The 10,837-nt window shown below is 40.4% G+C and overlaps 1 pseudogene; it reads left to right on the forward strand.

Annotated features, from left to right (window-relative positions):
- Nucleotides 1-10,546, forward strand: part of LOC129463878 (centrosomal protein of 192 kDa-like) — a 34,791-nt pseudogene extending 24,245 nt beyond the window's left edge.
- The last annotated feature ends 291 nt before the right edge of the window (nucleotides 10,547-10,837 follow it).

The following is a 10,837-nucleotide window of genomic DNA, read 5'->3' on the forward strand; positions in this document are numbered from 1 at the left end:
TTCCACTTCCCTCAAGCAGTAGCTAGCTAGTTCTTAACTTCTGAGCACATTTAACTGACTATATGACTCTATGGAAACCCAGCCTCTCCCATTTCCACTTGATAACTGTACTACTTGAAAATAATAACCACTTTTTTTGTTTTGTTTTTTTTTACAAAGTAAAAAGTAAATAAATAAAAACGAAAACTGTAAGTAATGTTTCTTTCAGATTAAGTCTTTCCCAGTCGTACCTGTGGAAGGCTTTGCCAGAGGTGCCAGTAGCCAAAGGTCTCAGCATTCTTTTTGAATACAAGACCGAGGAGGCATAGACCACAGCTTAAATAATTTATTAGCTGCTGATTTTTCCAAAATTCGAGTAAGAGCTTTCTTTTAACAGACCAGCTTCTTCTTGTTTTTTGAGATGGTTAGGGGCTTGTGGAAGTCACGGCTTGTCATACTTACCTTATAAGTGAACTTGAAGGTGGTTCATGTGGTTGTCTTTATTTCCTGGGATGCATCCACACCAAATTGGACTGTTTTCCATCTAACTGGGAAAGTAAAGGTTCATTATAGGTGACAAAAATGGGTATGTTGGTGGTTCTACCAGATGGCTATACTTTCTTCACGCAGCCACAATCAATGTCCAGCTGCAAGTTGAGGCTCTGGCCAAGCACATGGCTGCACCTTTGAATAATACACACTATGCTCTTACCCTTCTAACTGAGGACACCTCTCAGATTAGGCAGGTGGCCTTATCAAACCCTATGGCTTTGGACATTTTAACAGTGGGTCAAGGGGGAAATTGTGCTTTGGTCAAAACCAAATGTTGCATTTTCCAGACTATTCACATAATTATTACCCAGGCTTAGAAAGGTTTAGACACTCATGTCTGCCTTTGATGCACCATCAGTCAACTCCTTATCAGCTTGGTTCCAACAACTGCCCAGTTTTTGGAAAGCCTTGTTTAGTTTACCTGGGATAATTTTACTTACTTTACTTTGCTATTGTTGAATATATTATGGTTGTACTCTTTGTATAGGAACACAAGATAAGCTTACTCAATACTTTCTTAAATTGGACACTTATTAATCTTCTAGGTGTCACATTTTGCTGGAACTCAGAGTTACAAACGACACTTACCATACCAACACTTTCTGACTGAGCTCCTCTTTACCCTGAATACAAGAGACCCTAATAGTTATGTGGAAATATCATTGCCCCTGTTCCGCATGAAAAAGTTACAGAAGACAGACCTTGATCCTTCTGCAACCCTTAGGATTAAGGGTCCTCTTGTAAAAAGGAGGGAGGATATATGTAAGAAGCATTCAAACCAGAGCAACTCCATTTTGAATAAGCACTAAGAAAAATGAAGCTGGGATCTGTTGGGCTGCATTTCCAGGAGGTTAAGCATTCCTACCCTCAAGATGTTTACAATTTAGGGAACAGATTAATAATGTTGTCTAAACAGACTCAGGACTTAACAGACCCAGGAATGTCCTGATACCTTGAGAAAAAAAAGCATTCCTAGCTTTAAATATGCATTGTACCTAGGTTGGATACTTTTTTCCTCCTACTTTTGGAAATGCCATACTCTTGTCTATGGAGTCACTATTCTTTCACTCCTTTAATAAAGTTGCTTCCATTTTACACTGTGGACTCGCCCCAAATTCTTCCTTGCATGAGATCCAAGAACACTCTTTTGGGGTCTGGATGGCGACCACTTTCTGATAACAGGTGGAACTACCCTTCTGGGATCTGGAGGATGGTGACCCTTTTCTCACAGCCCCACTAAGCAGTGCCCCAGTAGGAACTCTATATGGAGGCTGCAACCCCACAATCCCCCTCCACACCATCCCAGTTACAGGTTCTTTGTGATGGCTCCACCCCTGCAGCAGGCATCTGCCTGGACATCCAGGCTTTTCTATAAATTTTCTGAAATCTAGGCAGAGGTTCCTAAGACTCAGCTCTTGCACTCTGTGCACCTGCAGGGTTAACACTATGTGGAAGCTGTCAAGGCTTAGAGCTTGCACCCTCTGAAGCAGCAGCCCAATTTGTACCTTGACCACTGTTAGCCATGGCTGGAGCTATAGTGGCCAAAATGCAGGGCATCATGTCTCAAGGCTGCACAGAGCAGCAGGGCCCTGAGCCTGGCCCATAAAACCATTCAGTCTTCCTAGGCCTTCAGGCCTGTGATTGGAGGGACTGTCACAGAGGTCTCTGAAATGCCTCTGAGGCCTTTTCCCCATTGTTTTGTCTATTAGCAATTGACTCCTCTTTACTTGGGCAAATTTCTGCAGCCTGCTTGAATACCTCCCCTGAAAATGGATTTTTCTTTTCTACTGCATGGCCAGGCTGCAAATTTTCCAAATGTTTTAAGTGCTGCTTCTCTTTTAAATATAAGTTCCAGTTTGGGGTCATTTCTTTGCCCAGGCATATGAGCATAGGCTTTTAGAAGCAACTAGGTCAAATCTTGAATGCTTTGCTGCTTAGAAATTTGTTCCACCATATACCCTAAATCATCTCTCTCAAGTTCAGTGTTTCACCAAGTCTTAGAGCAGGAGCATAGTGCCACCAGTCTCTTTGTCAAAGCATACAAGAGTGACTTTTACTCCAGTTCCAATAAGTATTTTTTATCTCCATATGAAACCTACTCAGCCTGGACTTCATTGTCCATATCACTATCTATCTGCATTTGGGTCACAACAATTTAACAAGTCTCTAGGGAGTTCAAAGTTTTTCCTCATCTTCCTGTCTCCTGAGCCTTCCAAACTGTTACAGGCTCAGACCATTACCCAGTTCTAACACTGCTTCCATATTTTGAGGTATCTTCATAACAATGTCCCTCTCCCAGTACCAACTTTTGGTACTATTTCATTCTTGTATTATGAAGAAATGCCTGAGACTGGGTAATTTTTAAAGAAAAGAGGTTCAATTGGCTCATGGTTCCATCGGTTGTACAAGAAGTATGGCAACATCTGCTTGGGTTCAGTTATGGTGGAAGGCAAAGGGGAAACTGGCACTTCACATGGCTAAGGTAGGAGAAAGAGCGGGGAGGTGCTGCATGCTTTTAAACATAATCTCATGGTAACTTGCTATTGCCATGACAACACCAAGGGGGATGATGTTAAACCGTGAGAAACTGCCCCCATGATCCAGTCACCTCCCACAAGGCCCCATCTCCAACATTCCAACATTGGGGATTACAGTTGAACGTGAGGTTTGGATAGGGACAGAGATCCAAACTATATGACTCTCTGGGCATTCCAATATATGCAGAAAAAAGCATTTGACAAATTCAACGTTTTTTAATGATAAAAACTGTCCAAAAATTAGGTATATAAAGAATATGCAACTATACAATAAAGGCCACGTATAATATAGCCACAGCTAGCATCATAATCAACAGAGAAAAAAGATCCAGAACAAGACAAGGATGGCCTCAACACTTCTATTCAGTATAGTGCTGGAGGTCTTAGAACAATTAGATAGCTGAAACAAACAAAAGGCATCCAAATTGGAAAGAAAAAAGTTAAACTGTCCTTTTTTGCAGATGACATGGTCTTTTTTTTTTCTGGAGGCAGAGTCTCTGTCACCCAGACTGGAGTGCAGTTTCATGTTCATGGCTCACTGCAGCATCCACCTCCCTGCCTCAAGTGATCCTCCTGCCTCAGCCTCCCGAGTAGCTGGAACCACAAGCATGTGCCACCACAGATGGCTTTTTAAAAATTTTTTTGTAGGGACGTGATCTCACTGTGTTGCCCAAGCTAGTCTCAAACTCCTGAGCTCAAGCGATCCTCCTGCCTCAGCCTCCCAGAGTTTACAGGCATGAGCCCCCATACCCATACAGAGAAAACCCTAAAGACTCCCCCAGAAAACTGGTAGAAAACAGTCGAATTCAGTAAAGTTGCAGGATATAAAATCAATATGCAAGAATCAGTAGCATCCTTATTTACTAACAACAAACTATCTGAAATCAGTAAAACAATCTCACAATAACTATAAAATGTACTTTGGAATAAATTTAACCAAGGAGGTGAAAGAACTCTACACTGAAAACTATAGAACATTAATGAAAGAAAACATAGTAACATTGAAAAAAATTAAAATTTGTATGGAACCCCAAAAGACTCTGAATAGCCAAAGCAATCTTGAGCAAAACGAATGATCAAACATGGAAAAAATAAAGTTGGAAGCATCCCACTTGACCTCATAAAATACTACTTAATATACTTGACATATACATATATACACATATTTTTATATTGTAATATGTAATATATCGACCTCATACTACAAAGCTATAGTAACCAAAACAGCATAATACTGGCATTAAAACAGACACATAGATCAATGAAACAGAATAGAGAGCCCAGAAATAAAACACACTTACAGTCAACTAACGTTTGACAAAGGTGCCAAGAACACACAATGGGTCAAGCGTGATCTCTTCAAATGGTGCTGGGAAAACAGGATATCCACATGTAAAAGAGTCAAATGAGACCCATGTGCTGAACCTTATTGAGAAATCAACTCTAAATGGATTAAAGACTGAAATGTCAGTAGTCCAAAACTATGAAACTACTAGAAAAAGACATACAGGAAAAGCTTCATGACATTGATCTGGGCAAGGACGTTCTGGATTTTACCCCAAAAGCACAGCCAACAGAAGCAAAAATAGACAAATGAGATTACAGCAAACTAAGATGCTTCTGCACAGCAAAGGATACAGTGAACAGAGTGGAGAAACAACCTACAGAGTGGGAGATAATATTTGCAAACCACACATCTGACAAGGGGCTAATATCCAACATATATAAGGAATTCAAACAACTCAATAGCAAGAAACAAATTTGAAAATGGGCAAAGGACTTGAATAGTCATTTCTCAAAGGAAGACATACAAATGACCAACTGGTGTCTGAAAAAATGCTCAACATCACTAATCATCAGGGAAATGCAAATCAAAACCGCAGCAAGGTATCTCCTCACACCTGTTAGAATGGCTATTATCAAAAACACAAAAGGTAAGTGTTGGTGAGGATGTGGAGAAAAGGGCACCCTTGTACATTTTTCGGAATGTAATTTTTACAGCCATTATGGAATACAGTATGGAGGTTCCTCAGAAAATTAAAAATAGAACTACCATGTGATCCAGCAATTTTATTACTGGGTATATATCCAAAGGAAATGAAATCAGTGCTTTTGCACTCCCATGTTCATTTCGGCATTTTTCACAATAGCCAAGATGTGGAATCAACCTAAGTGCCCATCAGTGGATCAATGGATGAATGAATTTACTATTCAGCCATAAAATGAAGGACATCGTGTCATTTGTAACAACATGGATGAACTTGTGTTATGCTAAGTGAAATAAGCCAGGCACACAAAGGCAGATACCGCATATTCTGACTTGTATGTGAAAGCTAAAATGATGGAACCTAAAGAAACAGAGAGCAGAATCATGGCGGTTGAGATTGGGGAGGGCTGCATGTATGTTAATCAAATGATGCAAAATTTCAGTTAGAAGGAATAAGTTCAATAGACCTACCTTACTACATGGTGAGTTACACTTAATAACATATTGTACTCCTGAGAAATACTAAGAGAGTAGGTGTTAAGTGTTTTAACCACAAAAATAATCAAAATATGTGCTAATACATACGTTAATTAGCTAGATTAAGTCATTCCACAATGTATATATACTTCAAAACACAATATTGTACACAGTAAATACATACAATTTTAATCTTTTTAAAAAGCATTAAAAAAGAAAGGAATGTTTCCTTATTTTTCTTCCCAGCCTACTGAAAGATGGGTAACAAGCTGAGTTGTGGGAAAAAAAGCTCCATTATATGGAAAGGACACCAAATGTTTGCTTTGCCTTTCCTCTCAGCCCTGGGCCATAGGAAGCCGGTTGGTAACTAAGTGTCTATCAGCAGTCCCTAATGTAGGGAGATTAAAATATTTCACAATTTTTCAAGTTTCATCAGAATTCATTTTCTAAATTTCAGTTTAGGTTGAAATTCTTCCATAAAAATTAAGGCTCCTAAATAAATCAGGCAGCATGCTTTCATTTTACACAATGTAGCATTTTGATGAAATTTCCTATATAATAAATGTCATAGTATATGGATAGGTGATTGGATGGTTTCAATTATTACTATCAAGTTGTTCACCAAGTCCTACTAATATTTCCTTTATGTTTAATGCATTTAAAGAAAAATAACTTTGTTCTGAGCAGAATACAGTCAGCTTTGCTTCACTACTTAAAATTAAGCTGCATCATTTTTACCTATGCAGATTTTGTACATTTGTGTTCAAACATAGTATCCTATAAAATTATTATTATTATTATTTGAGATGGAGTCCCACTCTGTTACCAGGCTGGAGTGCAGTGGCACGATCTCGGCTCACTGCAACCTCCGCCTCCTGGGTTCAAGCAATTCTCCTGCCTCAGCCTCCCGAATAGCTGGGACTACAGGCACACACCACCATGCCCAGCTAATTTTTGTATTTTTAAGTAGAGATGGGGTTTCACCGTGTTGGCCAGGAAGGCCTCTATCTCCTGACCTCATGATCCACCTGCCTCGGACTCCCAAAGTGCTGAGATTACAGGCGTGAGCCACCATGCCTGGCCTAAAATTATATTTGAACCATCATATAAAGTAAGTCATAATTGTTCATCTAATAGCAAATCTCATTTACACCAAGAAAATAACAGCAACATGTTTTTGGATTATATGTATCTTCTAGAAAATGCCTACACCACTATATTCTGAATGAGCTAAAATAATAAAAAGACACAATTCTATATAATGTCCAGAGAATCTTGTTTTGGACTTCCTAGTTTGTTTAATACTGTTTCATTATATTGCTCTTTAAATATACCCTGTAATAAGTACAATATATTTCACTTTTGTTTTTAAAGAGGAACTTACATGTTTTCTTGCTATAAAATTCAGTAACTTCCCAATTTCCAAGCTATGGTATTTTTACAAGTAATTTTTGATATTTAATCAGAAATGACATTTGAGAGTTTCTTAATTTTATGAGCATGGAAGTGACAGAAATCATGTATATTAATCTGATAAGTTCTTAGAGACATTCCTTCAATGTTACTTATTAAATCTAAAAAGTGCTTATTTAAAAATCTGAGGCTAGGTGCAAGAATAGCTAAAATCTCATACAATTATTGATATTTTGTTAGACAATGGTATGTTTGAAATCATACTATAAATACATTATTTCATTGTATACATTAAAATTTAACTGTATTTATTTGTCTTTTTTCTGCTATAGAACTTAACTGCAAGAAAAAAATTTTTTTTAAGTTCTGGAAATACTTTAATTGGACCTTTAATGTTAAACATCCATTTAAGTGAACAGATTTCATGGTACTGGACATAATACAGATTTTTTTTAATTTTTTTAATTGAACTTTTAAGTTCAGGGGTACATGGGCAGGTTTGTTATATAGGTAAATTGTGTCATGGGGGTTTGTTGTACAGATTATTTCATAACCCAGGTATTAAACCTAATACCCATTCGTTATTTTTCCTGATCCTCTTACTCCTGTCACCCTCCACCCTCTGATAGTCCCCACTGTGTTTTGTTTCCCTCTATTAAGGGAGGAGACCACCCCTCATATTGTCTTGTGCCCAATTTCTGCCTCCAAAGAAAGAAGTAAAAACTAAAAGGCAGAAATGAAATCCACAGGCAGACAGCCCAGCGCTGTGCCCTGGGTCTGGTAGTTAAAGATTAGACCCCTGACCTAACCGGTTAAGTTATCGATATATTCCAGACATTGTATGGAAAAGCACTGTGAAAATCCCTGTCCTGTTCTGTTCCAATCTGATTTCCGGTGCATGCAGCCCCCAGTCACGTACCCCCTGCTTGCTCAATCGATCACGACCCTCTCATGCAGACCCGCTTAGAGCTGTGAGCCCTTAAAAGGGACAGGAATTGTTCACTCAGGGAGCTCGGCTCTTGAGGCAGGAGTCTTGCCGATGTTCCCAGCCAAATAAACCCCTTCCTTCTTTAACTTGGTGTCTGAGGAGTTTTGTCTGCGGCTCATCCTGCTACACTATGTGTCCATGTGTTCCCATTATTTAGCTCCTACTTATAAATGAGAACATGCAGTATTTGGTTTTCTGTTCCTGCATTAGTCTGCTAAGGATAATGGCCTCCAGATTCATCTGTATACCTGGAATGAACATAATCTTGGTTTTTTTATGGCTGCATAGCATTCCATGGTATACGTGTACCACATGTTCTTTACCTAGTCTACCACTGATGGAGGCCATTATCCTTAGCAGACACCGTTCTCACAGGAAACCAGAGCATGGCAATCCTTTATGGTTTTGTCTTGGGACCACGAACAAGGACCTTTGAAGCTTGTATTTTGGGTAAGGATTTTATGTTACCTATTTCTTCCTCCTTTTTTTCCCTTCTTTCCCCTTGTGAGAAAAGTGGGGGCACACATATGTGAGGACAGTAGGCCTATTAGAACATCAATGTAAAAATAACATCTGAAACAATATTTCTGACAGTTAATTTTATGCATCAACACAACAGGGCCAAGGAACACCCAGATAGCTGGTGAAATATTCTTCTGGGTGTGTGTGAAGGTGTTTCCAGAAGAGATTAGCACTTGAATCATAGACTGAGTATGGACTATCCACCCTCACCAATGTGGGTGGTCATCGTCCAGTCCATTCAAAGTATAAATAGAACAAAAAGGCAAGTTAGGCACATCCAGTTTCTCTTTCCCTCAGACTTTGGAGCTTCTGGTTCCTGGTCCTTGGATCTCAGACTGCCACTACCCCACCAGCCTTCCTGGTTTCCAGCTTGCAGACAGAAGATCTTGGGACTCCTCAGCCCCTGTAATCATGTGAGCCATGTCCACACAATAAATCACTTTCTAGGCTGGGCACGGTGGCTCACCCCTGTAATCCCAGCACTTTGGGAGGCCGAGGCAGGCAGATCACAAGGTCAGGAGATGGAAAACATCCTGGCTAACACGGTGAAACCCCATCTCTACTAAAAAAAAAAAACTACTTTCTGTATATCTATATATATCCTGTTGGTTCTGTTTCTCTGGAGAATTCTAACCAGTATAATATTTCTTTAGATGTCAGAGGAAATTCTGATTTAGTAAGTCTACAAGATATTTTATTTTTTTCTTTTTTCTTTTTTTTTTTTTTTTTGAGATGGAGGCTCGCTCTGTCGCCCAGGCTGGAGTGCAGTGGTGTGATCTCAGCTCACCGCAAGCTCCACCTCCCGGGTTCACGCCATTCTCCTGCCTCAGCCTCCCTTGTAACTGGGACTACAGGCGCCTGCCACCACGCCCAGCTAATTTTTTTGTATTTTTTAGTAGAGACAGGGTTTCACTGTGTTAGCCAGGATGGTCTCGATTTCCTGACCTCGTGATCCACCCACCTAGGCCTCCTAAAGTGCTGGAATTACAGGCGTGAGCCACCGCGCCTGGCCTCTACAAGGTATTTTCTTAAGAGAATGAAGTAAGGAAGGTGTAATCAGGAGCAGGGCAGAGTTGGGGATAGAGGAATTGGGGAAATTGGGCTGCTGAGAAAGTTAATGCCAGGTGGAGGCAGTAGCTGGAGCAGAGAGAGAGGAGGAGGATCTTGATCTTTTCCTTTTCTTTCCTTGCCTTGCCTTGCCATTGTGATGACCTCTGTTGCTGTCATGGAAACCTTCTCGACTGACTTGGGAAAATGAAAGGAGGGAAGTGGTAGGACGACAAAAGGCAGTGCAGATCCCAGGAAACAGCAAAAGTTGAAGCTGTAAAGAAAATAATAGAGGCAAATCCTACAGGACAGATTTGGGAGGTATGAGAAATTTCTCTACCAGTTTTTCTGGGGCAGTTATTTCTGGAGCGATGCACACACACCAACGTAGACTGCATAGGCATCCATGAGGACCTGTGTCTTTGTTCTACCCACTTGAAATTCAGTGTGCCAAATCCTTCTTTAAAAGCAATTAACCACGCTGGGCGTGGTGGCTCACACCTGTAATCCCAGCACTTTGGGAGGCTGAGGCGGGTGGATCACGAGGTCCAGAATTCAAGACCAGCCTGGACAATATGGTGAAACCTCATCTCTACTAAAAATACAAAAATTAGCCAGGGGTGGTGGTGGGAGCCTGTAATCCCAGCTACTCGGGAGCCTGAGGCGGGGAACTGCTTGAACCCAGGAGGCGGAGATTGCAGTGAGCTGAGATCAGGCCACTGCACTTCAGCCTGGATGACAGAGGGAGACTCCGTCAAAAAAAAAAAAAAAAAAAAAAAAGGCAATTAACCATTTCCTAAACTGTTTTATAAATCTGTGTTTTCTTCTACCAGTTGAAATGAGCTGTATTTTGGTGGTCCATCTGGGCTTGTGCAGTATTTAATAAATCATATCAACAAAGCAGCAGAAGGATAGAAAAACTGCACGATGCTGTCTAGAATTGTTGGTATTTGAACAATCAGTCATATGCTTATATTCCAGCAAATATTTTCACTGGATGCATCCAAATTTATACTTGACAGCTTGGTTTGATAGGACTTGGAGGACATCTTTATTAAAAATAAATGTAAGGAAAGGAATTTTCAGAAGAGACAACCTGGGCCCCCTGAGCAATGGTAAGAATGCAAGAGGAGATGATAGACTTGGATGAGGTAGTGTTGGGAAAATGTGATTCCCTTCCCGCTGGTTGGGTCATTTTCTCTGTGGGGGTGAGGGTGGGGGTTTTTACTGCTAGAGGGCAACGCCTGCCGGGCCTGCTGCCAGAGCAATATGGGTTGCATGCTGGAAGCTCACATAAACACTCCCACCCATCAGCACTGGCTACTTCTTCCAGAT

The sequence above is a fragment of the Symphalangus syndactylus genome, chromosome 15 (assembly GCF_028878055.3).
Source record: "Symphalangus syndactylus isolate Jambi chromosome 15, NHGRI_mSymSyn1-v2.1_pri, whole genome shotgun sequence".
NCBI lineage: Eukaryota > Metazoa > Chordata > Mammalia > Primates > Hylobatidae > Symphalangus > Symphalangus syndactylus.